Raw genomic sequence first — 17,799 nt, 5'->3', positions numbered from 1 at the left:
ACAGGATGTGAATAAGTTAGGGTGAACAAGAGTGCATTTAAACTGAAGCAGCGAAAAGGTTAATCAGAGCGTGTTTCGCTTCTGAATGCGCACATTATTTCCAGCTGTTTGGATTCTGAATCTCGCCATGACATTCTTGCCGCCGAAGTTTAATATCACGCCGATGTAGATTTCAGAGTCAACCTGCTAATTTAAATTAATTTGTGTATTATCGAACAGCTAGCTTAGATTGAAATTTAGTTTATTTTACCATTATCTTTAGACTTATCGCCACAAGAGGATGGTGGATTTGTAAGCAGAAAGACTGTGCCTTCTGTAAATAAAATGAGTTGAATGAAAGGGTATTTTACACCTTTATCCTATTGCATTCATGTTTTTATATTAGCAATAAATAACTAAACAGGCTTCCTAGAAGGTCTAGTAGCAATTTGTGCTAACAAAGAATACTAGACGATACACATTTTTATCTAACATTCAAAAGCATTAAAAGGAATGTAATTCTTTTGAAATGTGCACCGTTCAAGCGTAGTCGGGTTTCCACACAAAGGAAGGAAGCTAGAGCTACATTGGTTTCGTTTGGTTTGGTTTAGTTGATAACGGCAAAGTACACGAGGGTTATCTGTCTAAGAGGAGGGATGCCTTCATAGACGACTTTCTAGGTAAGACTGGCTCTTATATACTTTACACTCGGGGGGAAACCGCGAAAACGTTCATGCATCCCCCATTCGTCGAGACTCGAAACCCGGATCGAACTACCAGTGTTGAGCGACTTTACCGCTCGGCCGCTCTGTTGGCCGACTTGCATCGGTCCACTCGAGGGAGGACTACCCCTCGCTTTCACTCCTTCTCCTAACTGCCTTAAATACGGTGTGTTAGCTATTGGTATTTTTTCACTAATTCGTATAAGCGATATTAATTTAACATTTAGTACTATATTTCAGTTCGTCTTTAGAAAAATGCTGGTATGCGAAGTATTGATGCAGTATTTTCTAATTAAAATTATCCAGAGAGAAGCGGTACGAAAAGCTAATCCTCGAATTAGAAATCATTACGGAGCATGTGCAAGCAACCTCTGATGAATTTTTTATGACAACGCGCTCATTAGCTGCCAGTGTAACAACCCTATGGTCTCGATCCCTTGGTTATCATAGTTTTTTGGAATAATATGTTTTCATATTATTCCAAAATGATACAACTGTAACATTGACTTGCTTTTTATAAATAAATGCTGTCTGATTTGCTAATCTCAACCTTGATGCGGCGGCTGGTAGACAGTACATTCTTCCCGTAGGATAATATCATTCTCTTTCTATGACAACTTAGGTCAGAGCTCCTCCTGCTGGGTTGAGTTGAGGTGTACCGCGATATTGGTCTTAGTAAGGATTTAAGCTGTAAGCTTTCCTTAGGTTTAAATATTTTAGCCAGCTGTATTTTCTTGTGGGAACAATTCGCGTACTAAATTTTAGTATGTTCAAGGTAACGTTGTTCATATTAGTTTTTGTTCTAATAAAAATTTATTAATACTGCATTATAATCGTTAATGGTTAAAAACGGTGGGATCATCAGCAGAAAACGACACAACACAAATGAAAATAATTTGAAAGTGTAAACAATGGTGCAGGGAACTTTCTTAAAAGAAACGTTGCCATGTGCCATTATTACCAAACAAGGATGAACACTATTTCGTAAAATTTTAGTATGATGCTACTGTAGAATTTTGATCATAACTTACTTCGTTTACGGAAAAAGCATTCTCACACAAGGGTTGGATAAAATTTAGAAACAACACCTTCAATTGTACTGAAACAACTTTGCCATAGGTACAAACACTTAAAATCCTCAATATAATCATCTGCCCTGCTCGAGACTTTCTGTCGAACTACTGAAAGGCTTCGCACATAATCAGAATATCTACTTCTATTGACGCCCCCCTAAAGCATATATAACCTCCTCTGCACTGTTGAAAAGAGTCCCTAAACGTCTTTTTTCTATCCTTTCTTGTGAGGGGTTGGGAAGCAAAGACAGCATAATCACATGGAGTCATATCGGATGAGTATGGCGAGTGCTCCAGTACTTGCCATTGACATTATCATTGGACATCCATGACAGCGTTCTCATTATGACCTTGCCTGTTGTCAAAGAGGAGGATGAGACTTACCACCAACAATTGTCATCGTTTTCTGGTGACTGCTGAACATAGACGATGTCTCAAGTGAAACCTCCTGTCATTGTCTATGATAAAGAGTGTTGTCAATGCGAGTGCTGTCAAGGATCTCCTGTTGTGGCGGTGTGAAAGGTAGTGGAAAATAAGTCCTTTTATCAGGACCTGTTGGCCATACTCTCCCAATGAGTCCGTGTGACTGAGACCTTTTCCCAAAATGACAGAACCAATTCGAGAGATCTTTGACATAAACAGAGAGGAGGTAATGCATGCTGTAAGGTGTTCGCTGCGAGTTATCAACAGAAGTGAACATGCTGTTTACACTCAATGCCTTTCAGTAATTTGGCAAAATGTGGTAGACATAGTAGGCTATTATATTGAGGGAGTATAAATGTTTGTACCTCTGATAATAAAGGCGTTTTAGAATCATCGATGTACTTAAGCTGTTTTTTATCCAACCCTTGGGAAATGGATAAGAAATGAATATTAAGCAGCAGTCCGTTTCATATAGCAATTCCGCATATTTGCATTTACCATCCTGAAATGCTTCACGTTTGGTCTGCTTAATCAATAACTAACTAGCAAACCTCACTTGCGTGTGTTAAGTGACTTCTCTGTGGTATTTAGATCATTTCAAAGCTCATGTCGTTCCATAGCTGCCATCTTGTAAATTGAGAGAATGAAGTAATGTCGGATTAGATATCTTCGAATGGAAGAAGTTCATGATACGGCTGTGATAACACTACCTTCTAAAAATTAAGATATTATTTTGTGATTAGGACAAAAGAAAATTGAACTCACGTTTTTCATGATCACACCGGTAGTCATGCATCACACAAGCTGAAAAATAAAATAATTTCTCTTAAAATATATTTAAAGAGCAGAACTACATGCATTTTAATTATTATTAAAAGCTAAAGTTTTGCAAAACAGTTTTGTATAATGGAGGGCTTATATTACACAAATCTTATCTAATTAACGATAGTGTATGTTTCGATCTTAAAACAACAGTCAAATATCTTGAAGATAGACTAGAAGAGAAACACGCTAATGTGACAATCAAAATCGTAAAAAACAACCTTATATTTAGCGTAGGTATAATGAAACACTCAATCGATTTCGAGGGCAGCTGAAGGTCCCTCCTCATCAGGAGAAAGAAATACATAGAAAGAAGAAAATAGGAATCACAGAAACACGTGGTGCTTATCAGCACTGCACGTGGTTATAGCTAGATTTTTAATCAGAGTTGCACTGGCCGCCTACTTTTACTGAGCCAGGCTGTCTGATCAAGCATAAAGAAATATTAGCGAAGTTAAAATAGGGAGCGAGGGGCAAATGCACATTACGCTCAAAATCTGAACTTCAAATAATGGAAAGCAACCACTAAACGGATTTTTATACCCTCTGGTAATACCAAGTGCGAGGAGGTAACGCCATCTATCGGCAAAAATAATTGAATTAAGACAGTAGAATTTTAAAGGCATTAGGAAGGACTGGATTGGACTTCAAATCATTAACTAAACTTTCTAAATCTTTGTGAATGTGAAAAGCCTCAAGAAAATCCAATTCGCCTATGGAAGAAGCCTTTTGGATGATTTTTGCAGACCCAAAATCAAAATTATGGTTAAAAGTCCAGCTATGATACGCTATTGAAGACTTGTTAATTTCCCCTTTTTTGACATAAGATTCATGTTCCTTGATACGAAACTTCAACGCTCTTTTTGTTTGGCCAATATATCTTAAACTACACTGACATGATATACTATAAATTCCCCAAGAATTCAAGACAGAAACGCAATCTTTTAGAATCGAAGGGTGAATTTTATTAATAGGGGAGAAACCGACTTGAAAATTGAATTTCTGGATAATCCGTGCAATTTTATAGCTAACAGAAGGATAAAATGGAAGCACGACAAGGTCATTGATATTATTTCTAACAGTGGAATGTCTTCTTTGATGGGAATCTGAAAATTTTTGACGGCTTTATCAATAATCACGGGAGAAAATCCACGGTCAATCGCAACTGCTCTCAAATAATTAAGTTCATTGGTAAGCAAAGATTCAGAGGAACAAACTTTTAGCGCGCGGAAAACATAATAGTAAAAAGAAGCCATTGTTTGCTTAACAGGCTGGCATGACTTGGCATGGGGTGGTAAACAAACTGCAAAGGGTTTACGGTACACAGTGGTGCTAAAATCGGTTTCATTGCGGATTATAAGAATATCGAGGAAGGGGAGGGAATTGTTGGATTCAATTTCAAGAGTGAATTGGATGGCTGGATCAATTGAATTCATAATAGATAGAATCTCGGATAAATCCTCTTTATAACCGTCAAAAACTGCGAAAGTGTCGTCAACATACCGAATCCAAAGACGAAAAGATAATTTATCAAATAATTTCATCTCAAAATAGTGCATATAAATGTCAGCAAGTACCGGACTGAGAGGATTACCCATAGCCAATCCTTCAACTTGACGAAAATATGCATTTTGGAAAACAAAGTGGGTTTGACTTAAAGAAACTTTAGTAAGCGAAACCAACTCATTAATTTCACTTCACACATACTGAAATTAATGAGTTGGTTTCGCTTACTAAAGTTTCTTTAAGTCAAACCCACTTTGTTTTCCAAAATGCATATTTTCGTCAAGTTGAAGGATTGGCTATGGGTAATCCTCTCAGTCCGGTACTTGCTGACATTTATATGCACTATTTTGAGATGAAATTATTTGATAAATTATCTTTTCGTCTTTGGATTCGGTATGTTGACGACACTTTCGCAGTTTTTGACGGTTATAAAGAGGATTTATCCGAGATTCTATCTATTATGAATTCAATTGATCCAGCCATCCAATTCACTCTTGAAATTGAATCCAACAATTCCCTCCCCTTCCTCGATATTCTTATAATCCGCAATGAAACCGATTTTAGCACCACTGTGTACCGTAAACCCTTTGCAGTTTGTTTACCACCCCATGCCAAGTCATGCCAGCCTGTTAAGCAAACAATGGCTTCTTTTTACTATTATGTTTTCCGCGCGCTAAAAGTTTGTTCCTCTGAATCTTTGCTTACCAATGAACTTAATTATTTGAGAGCAGTTGCGATTGACCGTGGATTTTCTCCCGTGATTATTGATAAAGCCGTCAAAAATTTTCAGATTCCCATCAAAGAAGACATTCCACTGTTAGAAATAATATCAATGACCTTGTCGTGCTTCCATTTTATCCTTCTGTTAGCTATAAAATTGCACGGATTATCCAGAAATTCAATTTTCAAGTCGGTTTCTCCCCTATTAATAAAATTCACCCTTCGATTCTAAAAGATTGCGTTTCTGTCTTGAATTCTTGGGGAATTTATAGTATATCATGTCAGTGTAGTTTAAGATATATTGGCCAAACAAAAAGAGCGTTGAAGTTTCGTATCAAGGAACATGAATCTTATGTCAAAAAAGGGGAAATTAACAAGTCTTCAATAGCGTATCATAGCTGGACTTTTAACCATAATTTTGATTTTGGGTCTGCAAAAATCATCCAAAAGGCTTCTTCCATAGGCGAATTGGATTTTCTTGAGGCTTTTCACATTCACAAAGATTTAGAAAGTTTAGTTAATGATTTGAAGTCCAATCCAGTCCTTCCTAATGCCTTTAAAATTCTACTGTCTTAATTCAATTATTTTTGCCGATAGATGGCGTTACCTCCTCGCACTTGGTATTACCAGAGGGTATAAAAATCCGTTTAGTGGTTGCTTTCCATTATTTGAAGTTCAGATTTTGAGCGTAATGTGCATTTGCCCCTCGCTCCCTATTTTAACTTCGCTAATATTTCTTTATGCTTGATCAGACAGCCTGGCTCAGTAAAAGTAGGCGGCCAGTGCAACTCTGATTAAAAATCTAGCTATAACCACGTGCAGTGCTGATAAGCACCACGTGTTTCTGTGATTCCTATTTTCTTCTTTCTATGTATTTCTTTCTCCTGATGAGGAGGGACCTTCAGCTGCCCTCGAAATCGATTGAGTGTTTCATTATACCTACGCTAAATATAAGGTTGTTTTTTACGATTTTGATCTTGAAGATAATTTCATTAGGTATTAAGAAACGGGATATTATTGCCATCTGATTATTAGAAAATGGTCCTGCATACAGGTAGTTACCAATGAGATATGATGTGCTTTTGTAGGTGGTCACAAATTAGGTATATGAGCTCGTGAAATGTCGTATCATTTTGGAGCAAAACTTTCATGAAATGACAGAGATGACTAGCATGGATGTTTATGCAGAATGTTTCAAATTAGCACAACAATTAGTTGTGCAAGTTATTGTTGAGAAAATGCGCCCTGGTACCAATTACAGAAGTGAATGAAATAAGTTTGGCTTTCGGAATGGGGTAATTTTAATCACATTTCGTAATTTAGTAAAAATGCGAAAGAATTTAAAGTTTTTATAACGGGAGAAAATTTTCTTTGTGTAACATGTTTCTTATTCTTCTGAAAACCTTTAGAAAAATAAATGAGCCTTGAATGACTTATTACCATTTTCACATCATACCATAAATATTACCATTACCATAAATATTACCATTACCATAAATATTACCATTACCATAAATATCTGAAACAAATATCAGAATTTCATGAATTAGATATGCAACAATAAATTTTAACTTTTATTGACGATTGTGTGAGTTAAGCACTGTCCCGTCTTCTCGTGATTTATTTATGTATATTTGCTCAGACTAGAAGGCAAATTATTACGAATACGTGAAAGTGCTTAAAAGCTGAATAGCTTACCATTGGCTTGTACCTACTGATGTGAATGACGCGTGCTGCCTCGGAATAGCTTGGTTCCAGCTGGTATTCATGTATTATTAAACCCTTTAATACTATTGGTATGTACTTTTTGGTATTATTAGTAACATATATATCCTTATAATTGCAAATTAAATTATAGTTATCAAATGAATTTAAGGATTATATTTATTTCTTTATTAGCATTTCATTATTACATTATTTTCTTCTAGAAATTTCCTTTTTCGAGCAATACATATATTTTCCTGAGCACTGCATACACGTAAGTCACGAGGCTGCACTGCTATAAACAAATAATCCGGTTGAACGGCGCTAATTAGCACTAATTGTTTACGGAAAGTATCCTAGTTTTGATTTGTGTGCTTATTTAATTGAATATGACAAAGCATATAAGGCTTCACTAGGCATTATTTCATGGAGAATTTTCTAGGGAAAATGGGCTCATATTTAATAAAATTAAATATATTTATATACTTTTGGTGCGACCGATTGCAACCAAAATACGAAGTGCACATCTACATGTTATACCAGTCCTATATACAAAATTTCAACGTTCTGAGGCTATTCGTTTTTGAGGTATGCGAGAAACGTACGTACGTACATACGTTCGTACAGACGCCACGAAACGTTTTCTTCAGAATTTTTAAAGAAGTTTTATAATTTGTTTGGAGGAAAAGAGTCTTTTGTTCTGTCCTTACAGATGTCACGCAAAAACACAGACGATGTGTGTTTGACACAGACGATGTGTATGTGAAAAACAGACGTATACAGATGTCACGCAAAAACATCGTTAAATTGCATTCGATAGCGATCAAAATGGATATTTTCGTTGAAATATGCTGCCCGAAACTTTTCGCGATTACAATACTTCCTTTTTACTTTGTACAAGGAAGTAAAAAGATGTTATTTGCCTTGTAGGGTTTATATTTATTTTAACTAACATTTATTTTAAGTTTAAACTATCTTTCCTGTCAAGCCTTACTTTCCCCTGGAACTGCCAATGCCAGAATATGTAAATTTGAGTAGAACGCGCAAGGATTCAAATTATCAGCGGAAGTATTCTGATTTAAATAGAAGGAAACACGTTCGGTGTGAGAGATTCTCTTACTTAGCGAGCGCGGAGGTAGTTAGCGAGAATTGAAGAACCCCGCGCTGCGGCCTATGTGCTTGGCGGGAAGTAGTGCTCATCGTTCCAGTGAGCTTCAAGTCTGCTGAATTAGCAGCGGTTTTGTAAAACGCGGTGAGTTAGTTATTTTAGAGAGCCTCGTAGTTAGAATCTTGTCTTTATTTTCTTTTCAGGTTATTATTTTTATTTGACTGCCAAGTTGGCACCGTCTGTAAGCGTCAAGAGAACGCAATTGTAATTTCTTACGTTGAATAAAAAGGGACTTAAACCCTTCACAAGCTTCTATCTTTTATACAAGTTTTCACAGTCACCTCTTGGTTGCGTGCAAGTTGGAGGCGCGCAACGTTATAGCCTTACACTTTATCGTTCAGTAATACATTTTCATTGTACAAAATTTAATTCATTCGAAAAATTCAATGTGTATTTTCCTCTGTATAAAACTGAATGCAGAGAAGTTAGATGTTTAAACTACCCCTACATTTTCTCACTACCCTGAGCAGGATTAGCCCCTCCTTTTCAGTTTCCCCCGTGAAAAAAGGGGTTGCAAATTTACGACTTGACTGCATGTAGGCAGCATTCTCGGATATATACCGAGAAATGGAGAACGTTGATCATCAGGGGAGGAAACTTAGCGATTTTAAAGCGAGCAGTGCAAACGCTGTACGCAAAGAAACATTTGTATCTCCAGACTGTCTATCGTAAATTCTAAAAATATGCTGTTTTAAAATATTTTTAGTCCAAAGAGTCGTTAGCTCAAATGCTCTTGAAACGTGTACGTGTGCGTAAGTGGGGAAAAACGCCTCTTTCGGCGTAACATAAAAATATGAACGCTTTCAGATTTTTTTTTAAGTCTTGATTGGAAAGCTCGAAAAAATTTTACTTCTAAATGATTTAGTAATTAAGATTGGATCTACAGTACTAATCAGAATAAATTTATTGTTCTAGAAAATTTGAACTCGTCGATAAATGGCGTGTGACATTATTGAATGATTCTCGGGGATGACAGGCAAAATCAACATAAAATGATTAATATTAGAATGCATTTTATAATAATTAGAATACTTACGAAGCCTTAAATCACACTTAGCTTTACAAGCATCCACACAACGCCTTTGTGTCTCACTGAAATGATGTCCTAATCGACATTCCTTGGTTCGAGACTGTCCTTTAGAACATTCTATGAAGCGACTGCAGTTATCAGGATGAGGAAGAAGTCCATCTTCGTGACACTTTACTGTTAAATAAACAGGTTTTAATTAGTTATCACTAATAAATCTCAGTAACATTACTTCCAAATTGAAAACCTTAACTAATCCAAGACACTTATAAGTCACAAAATATTCATATAATATAATAAGTTTATAAGTGTTTAATATATTCTCCTTTTATTTACGCGAATTGATTAAGACCTCTGAATACTCGTAATGCTACCCAGGTTCGAAGCCTAAAGAATGGGCTGCTTTCATGGTTTTCTTCAGGTGTGAAGTGAGTATGGGCCGCGGAATTCATAAATGTACATCGACATCGCAACCGGACGAGGGTTTTCTAGAACGAACCAACGCTCTCCCAGCAGTATTTTCTGTTGTTTGAGCCCAAGCACTTATGTGACTAATCAGGCCTGACCTCCTCTCCTCCGAGCTGAGAACTGGTAACGTGGACATGTTGGGAATGGACAATATGGCGGAGATAAAATGATTGCAATATGCCATTTCTACATTGCTTTGTGTTTTCCCGACAGGGCATTGTCAAGTCTGTGTCGGCCTGCGCGCATTACTATTATTTTGATCTGGAGTTTTGGTGCTAATCGTGTATGGGCTGTTCGATGATGGCCGGTGTCTGACCCATTTCTCTAACGTAATGTGTCATGTGACCTTTGCTAGCCTTAAAAGCTAAGATAGTTGTATATGTTTTGCAGCCACATTTCTTCTACAAAATAGTTAAAACATCATGGATTTCTTGTGGGAGTTTCTAATTCGAAATTAGATCAAATCTACGTACGTAATTGTGGAAATTTCACTCTCAGGTGTTGAAAGAATTTGAAACAAATGCTGGACTTGCTGAACACACAGAAACAAACTCGAAATAAAATGCGTAAGGCAACTTTTAAAGATTTAAAAAAAAGTAGAATATACCGGTTTACACTCGAATCCCCACCCTCCTTTGCAATATGAATGTGCACTTAAGTTGGAGGTGAAACCCAGCTGCTACAGTACAACGGTTTACCGTACAACCTTCATCGGTTTGCCTTCCACCACACTACAAATCATGTCATCCGACTAAATAAAAGTTAGCTTCATTTTATTCCTATGATTTCCGTGAACTTAAAGTTTGCTCTTCCATACTGTCTCTTGATGAAGAACTAAATTATTTAAAAGCAGTAGCTATTGACAGAGGCTTTTCACCCAACATTATTAATCAAGCAGTTAAAAAATTCTCATCTCAACACACCAAAATGCACACTTGCTTTAGGAGATTATAAGAGTTCTGTTGTCATTCTCTTCTTTCCTTCACATAGCTATAAGGATGTACGTATTTTACAGAAATTTAAATTTTGGGTCGTTTATTCTCTCATCAGTAAAATTCCGAGTTCCATACTCAAGGATCCTATTCCGGATATGAATTCCTAGGGTATTTACAGGATTCCTTGCAGTGTAGTTTAATTTACATTGGTCAAACTGAGAAAGCCTTAAAACTTCGCGTTAAGGAACATGAGGCATATGTTAAAAAAAAAAGGGAAAGACAGAAGTCTTCTGTTGCCCAGCACTGTTGGTCCGAAAATCACACTTTCAGTTTTTCTGCAGCCAGAATTATTGAAAAAACATCTTCCATTGGTGAATTAGTTTTCTAGAGGGATTTCATATTCAGAAAATCTTTCTGTTTTACTTAACGACCCTAATTTCAATCTATCTTTGCCTTCAGCCTTTAAGGAAATTATGTTTTAATTCTCGTTTCATCAACAGATGGCGTCGGTAGCTTAACTTAGTCTTGTCCAGTCTTTCTTATCTTATCTAATCACTATATCTTATCTCCTTCATTTGCGCTTTTGCAGCTGAGGATGATGGTTTGGTAAAACCATCGAAAGTAGTCCTGTGAAAATTTGAAAACATAACACTGATTTTTGTTGTTTGACTTCTAAATTAATACTTGTTTGGTGTGTTATTGTATCTCTCTTACCTATTGGAAAGTTTGACTTTTATTGCAGGATGGCTCTCCACCCATATTGCTACACTTGTGAAATATCTCTTGCACCTATCGTTTGGGGAGGATCTCTAACTGAGCCACCACATCCGTCATGCTTGGCATCTCAAGCCTCCATATCTCAATCCGTGTGATTATTGGCTGTGGGGTTACTTGAAATCGCAGGTCCATCGGGATCATCCGACCTCATTACGGATACTAAAAGACAACATCCAATGGCAATTTCTCACCATACCTACAGATACGCTATACGGTGCTGTTCACAACATTGTCCCTCGACTACAGGTACTGATGAATTACGGCTTGACGTGCTGAACATTTGTTATAAAGAACATAGACTTTGTTAACAATCTTTTGCTATGCTAATTATTGCTTTTGTTGTCATATGAAACGCCATCCTCTCTACCTACATTATTCAGTGTAATATTGAATTTTCAAATGTTAACGGACTTTTCAAATGTCACACGGTATATAAAATTTTTATGCCTTTAATTTTTATTTTCGTCAACAAATTGCTGCTTATTTTTTTTTAAATTTTTAATTGTGTTTTGCCACATAAGTCTTCCTACTCACTGCTAACATTTATTATTTCTTATGAAGCAAGTAGCGCAGATGACGGATCCGTGTCTAGATCTTTGAAAATGCAGTCCTTTCTTAAACGAACGTCTGCCTAAATTTGCTAATTTTTAACTCATTAATCCTCTTTAAAATCTTCATTAACTAATAGTGCATAAATATGCCTAGGCCCACCAGCGGCCGAGCGGTAAAGTCTCTGAACACTGGTAGTTCGGTCCGAGGTTCGAATCCCGCGAACGGGCTGGCTGCATGGGTGTTTTCGTGGTTTTTCCCATGTGTAACGTGTATACGAGCCAGTTTTCCTTAGAAAATCCTCCACGAAGGCATCCCTCCCCTTAGGCAGATTGCCCTCGAGGCTTTGCCGTAATTAAATAACCTAACCTAATCTAACCATACATATGCAAATTGTAAACAGATAGATTTTTCAACTTCCACTTAATCGAATGTTTCAGCCAGTGTTTTGCTCGCTAAAAAAAAAAAAGTCTCACTTACCCTCCGTCTGCCCTGCTTGTGGATTGCAAACTGAAATAGAGAACAAACATTTAATTAAAGAAATCATCTGCTTTTTAGTTTATCAATCATAATCATCTTAGATACAAAAGAAAACCATAGACAAATATTTAGGAAATTAATAAATAATTGCTATTAAAATCCCATTACTTTTTCATTAATAAAAGTGTACTACCTCTATATCGCAGAGGACGAGATAGAAATTCTCTGCTCATTGAATTGAAAATAAAGCTTAGAGCAATTTTTAAATTTAGATGGTATAATAAAAACTGCATAGAAACTATAAGAAAAACTATCGAAGTATATTTTGTAACTATAGTATTTGTTGTATAGTCATTAACTTGTATCGAAAGTAAATTGAATAAACAGCATTTTAAAAGTACTTCAGTTTGCTATTAAGATATTGTATAGTGTTCTAAAGCGGACATCCGTTATTATAAGTGAAAAATAAAATAAAGGCACGAGAAATCTATGTTAGATTTTTTAATTTTTTCTACTATGAAAAATTAGACGTATCAGCACAATTCAAAATATATTGTTATGCTTTATTTCACTTACGTTAGGGTTCGTGGATTTGGAGTGAATAACTTCATGAAGTATCGAAACACAATTTATTAGCCAGTATTATTCAAGAAAGCTCCAATATCATGTTTACAGTCGTCGAATAACTACTATAAACACGCTGAAACAATCAACGACTCAGACTTCAGACTATCAGGCTATAACGGTGAAGACAGCTTCACGACAAAACACCAGAGCACAGTTCCCGACTCTGCTCGGTCTTTCTCGGAACTCTACGTACTCTCGAGACTCTCCACGACTCGATGATACACTAGAGTACAGCTCCCGAGCTAACGCATTCTAAGATAGTCGTTCTCGGAGCTAACGCATTCTAAGATAAAACTCAACCATGCGCTAACTAAGAGACTCTCTCGATGCACTGGACAAACAACTCGGCACTAGTCTACGAGACACTGACTCTTAACTGACTCGACTATGCACTCACTGACTGACTATTAGCTCGATCGACTAAGCACTTCGCGTACTAACAGGTGTTATATAGCTTTTGTCTTGCGTTTAAGAACATTCTGAGTTAAACTGGTATTAATTCGTTCCAGAAGGCTCTCCAACCGTCTGTTATATCGCCAGTTTTGACGCGAAATTTCGCCAAATGGGCGATTTCTCGCAAAATATGGCAACCCTGCCTTCCTTTGTCATTTTCTAGCAACCCTAAATCTGCTTTGCGGGAAAGCTATCTTACCGCGTCTGGACATTTCATAACAATATAATTTTGTCCCAATGGCGGACATTTGCCTACGGCAATGGCCACTACTAACGCCAGGAGTGGAAGCCATTTTATTGTGGAGGTATGTAATAGTCTGAGTGTTGCAGCAATGCAAGATTATCAAATAGAGTGCCCTCTGCTTATTAAACTAAGTGGTTTAACAAAGTCAGCCCCTTATTACGTTCAAATTTTCAGGAACAAAAGCAAATACATAAATATAAAGTAAAAAAAAACTGCCGTTTATTAAAATCGAACGTTTTATTGCCGTTATAAGTGCTTTTACAGATATGGTATATATTCCCTAGCATTAAATGTAGAAAATAATATGTCAGTGTGAAGCTTTTCATATTACTCACACGTTTTCCAATGCTACCTCAATCTTTTTAACAAGTCGTAAATGAGTAACATTTACAATAAAACACTTCGATACCGTAGAATTTCATATACCTTCGAAAAGATAAAGGGGGCTACATCCAGCAGTGCACGGGTATTCGCATCTCTTAAGTTCTGCGCTGAAATGAAGACCCTCTGGGCATTTCATTGTGTATAATTGTCCATTCGCGCACTGATTGTAGCTTCCGCAGTCATTCTCGTTTGGAAATATTCCATCTGTAACGCAGATGTTGTCAGAGCGAGGCTTTTCCTCTGGAAAAAAAATAGAATATATTGTCTCTGGAAATATATATCTTTACAACTTATGCATTTATTTAGATTTCTAATTCTCTTGCATTATTAAAAAGGCTTTAATTTGTTTCCTCTTTTAAAGTGGCAACAGATGTTCGCAACAGATGGGCTTATCCCATCTGTTGCGAATTGTGCCAGATTATATGCTCTTCCCAAAATTCATAAAAGTGGTATTCCTTTCCGCCCTATTGTATCAAATTTAGGTACTGCCTCGTATCCATTAGCTAAATATTTAGTTTCTAGATTTTCCACTTTATTAGACAATAACATTTACACCATAAAAAATTCAATAGAGTTTGTAAAAAAGGTTAAAAACATTTCTCCTAGTAATTTACTCATGGTTTCTTTTGATGTAAAATCATTATTCACCAATGTCCCAGTGGAGGGTGCATTAAGATGTCTAGAAACCACACTTCGCGAATTTCATTTCTCTTGCATCGAAATTGATGAGCTAATTTCTCTCACTCAACTCTGTTTGAAACAAACACATTTTGTTTTCCAAAATAAATATTACAAGCAAACTGAAGGATTAGCCATGGGAAGCCCCCTCAGACCCATCCTGGCTGATATCTACATGCATTATTATGAATCAAAATTGTTTGAAACTTTAAACTTCCCGGCATGGTTCCGCTACGTAGACGATACTTTTACCCTGTTTGAAGGTAATAAAGATGATTTAAATAAAGTTCTTTCAACAATGAATTCTATTGATCCTGCTATTCAGTTCACTTTTGAACTTGAGACTTGCAATTCTCTTCCGTTTCTCGACATTCTGGTCACACGTAACACATCCAACTTCAGTACTACAGTTTACCGTAAACCTTCATCGGTTTGCCTTCCACCACACTTTAAATCATGTCATCCGACTAAACAAAAGTTAGCTTCATTTTATTCCTATGTTTTCCGTGCTCTTCAAGTTTGCTCCTCCAAACTAGCCCTTGATGAAGAACTAAATTATTTAAAAGCAATAGCTATTGACAGGGGCTTTTCACCCAACATTATTAATCAAGCAGTTAAAAAATTTTCATCTCAACACACTAAAAGCCACACTCTTATTTTAGGAGATTATAAAAATTCTGTTGTCATTCCCTTCTTTCCATCAATTAGCTATAAAGTTGCACATATTTTGCAGAAATTTAACTTTCGGGTTGTTTATTCTCCCATCAATAAAATGCCAACTTCTATACTCAAGGACCCCATTCCGGATATGAATTCCTGGGGTATTTATAGGATTCCTTGCCAGTGTGGTTTAATTTACATTGGCCAAACTAAGAGAGCCTTAAAATTTCGCGTCAAAGAACATGAGGCATATGTTAGAAAAAAGGAAACACAGAAGTCTTCTGTTGCTCAACATTGTTGGTCCGAAAATCACACTTTCAATTTTTCTGCTGCCAAAATTATTCAAAAAACATCTTCCATTGGAGAACTGGATTTTCTAGAGGCATTTCACATTCATAAAAATCTTTCTGTTCTAGTTAACGATCCTAATTCCAATCCAAATTTGCCTTCGGCTTTTAGAGAAATTATGTTTTAGTTCTGGTTTCGCCAACAGATGGCGCCACTTGCTTATTCTTGTCCAGGCTTTCTTATCTTATCTAATCATTATTTCCTATCTTGTTCATTTGCGGTTTTGCAGCTGAAGATGATGGTTCGGTAAAACCATCGAAACTAGTCCTGTGAAAATTTTGTAAATTAACGCTGATTTTTGTTGTTTGACTTCTGAATTAGTATTTATTCGGCGTGTTATTGTGTCTTAATTGATACCACGGTTGAAGAAATGTCTTCAATGTCTGCCTCGTTATAATAAAGAATAGTTAAGGCAAATAATTATGATGTGTGTTTGTTTTTCTTTAAGAACCTATCAAATGCTTGAAAGAAACACAAACTTGTTTTAATTTTCTATGTTCTCTCATAATAAATTTTAAAATAAAGCTCACAAGACGTGTTAAACCTCACACTATCGTTGGAATTTCCAAAGTTGTCGTGTTATTGGGTTCCTATAACTGAAAGTTGTAAATTAATGATATGCAACTCCAAATCCTAATATACCTGTCTCCAATATCGCTATATTTCATCTTCAGATATACAAGGTGTGACACAAAAAAAAAAAAACGAGACTGGTCTAATAAATCATTGTACTTGCAGAATCAGTTCTTTGTGATATTATCACCTTCAAAGTAGTTTCCTTCAGCATTCACGCACTTGTACATTCGATGCTGCCACTGCTGGTAACAGATCTGGAACGAGGTTTTTGGAAGGCCCGTCAGGAGATTCTCCATTTTTGTCTGAACCTCTTCAGCTGAGTAAAATGGGGTCCCATAAAGTAAGATGTAACTTTAGGAAATAAAAATGTCGCATGGAACCCAATCAGGTGAATAAGGAGGATGCCCAATCACAGTTATGCTTTTGCTGGTCAGAAACTGCTTGATAGATACGACTGTGTCAGCTGGTGCAACAACCATCCTCACTCCACAACTGTGGTCTTTTCTTTCCTAAGTTTTTTCACCAAGTCTTTTTAGTACTTCAATGTAGTAGTATTAATTAACAGTTTAACCACTGGGGAACCCATTCAATCCTGATGAACGGGCGCCCAGCACGTTCTTCATCTTCTACACTGCCGCTTCCCCCTAAAACGAGCGCTCGGCACGTTTATTATCATCTACACTGTCTCTTCCCCCTGAAAACCGCTTACGTCATTCTAACACACGTGCATGAGACAAAGTTTCATCTCCATAAGCCACGGTTAACATTTGAAATGTTTCCTCGTGGCTGATTTCTTATGTTTCACGAGAAACTTGATGTTGATTGGTTGTTCGGTTTTTACATTAGACACTTTCGCGGAAAAATGCGGTTGCACGTGTTGACTCAATGACGCAACACTCCCCACCATGGAGGTAACTTCCTACACCATGCTCCCAACTGGCGTGGCCAGTTAAGTCGCAACTGACCGCATGGATAGAGGAGATATGTGGCATGATTTCACCAAAACAGTTGTTGCCAACTCCACACTGCTTTCAATCAACACACTTAGTCTCTTTGTGTCACACCTCGTACAATGGCCACAACGTAGGAGTGAAGAGTTGCTGTTAAGCAAGTCAAGGCATAATCTCAAAGTTTCTCGATAATCTTGCTTAGTAAATGGGTGTTTAGAATACGCATAGATGATAATATAAAAAATAATTAAAAAATAAACTTTTTTTTAACCTTAGAAGTGATTTTGTTGACAACACTCGAAATACAAAATTAAACTGAAGTCAGCTGCCAAAACTTTGCTCTAAATGTGTCTTCAATTAAACATGCCATTTTCACTATTCTGAATGGTTGTTAAGCAGAAAGTTCATTTCTGCATGCTGCTTTCAGATGTGTTATAGGCGTACAAGCTTTTTAATGATACAAACTTACCTTCGTCAGGACCCATTCTGGGGTCACATCTCAGTTGGCATTCTCTCTTGCTTTCGA

The 17,799-nt window shown here is 36.7% G+C and overlaps 1 long non-coding RNA gene across 1 annotated transcript in view; it reads left to right on the top strand.

The window, feature by feature from the left end:
• The window catches only part of LOC146995211 (uncharacterized), a 361,401-nt gene extending 348,603 nt beyond the window's left edge, over nt 1-12,798 (top strand). Inside the window, exon 4 of the long non-coding RNA XR_015043649.1 lies at nt 11,290-12,798. This is a non-coding gene — a long non-coding RNA (uncharacterized LOC146995211). The remainder of the gene's footprint in view (nt 1-11,289) is intronic.
• Nucleotides 12,799-17,799: the final 5,001 nt, after the last annotated feature.

The sequence above is a fragment of the Stegodyphus dumicola genome, chromosome 10 (assembly GCF_044657685.1).
Source record: "Stegodyphus dumicola isolate Sdum_Otavi_A_Nest chromosome 10, ASM4465768v1".
In the NCBI taxonomy this organism is placed as follows: Eukaryota; Metazoa; Arthropoda; class Arachnida; order Araneae; family Eresidae; genus Stegodyphus; species Stegodyphus dumicola.
Note: the sequence above shows the minus strand (reverse complement) of the source record. Positions and strands in the feature narration are given on the sequence as shown.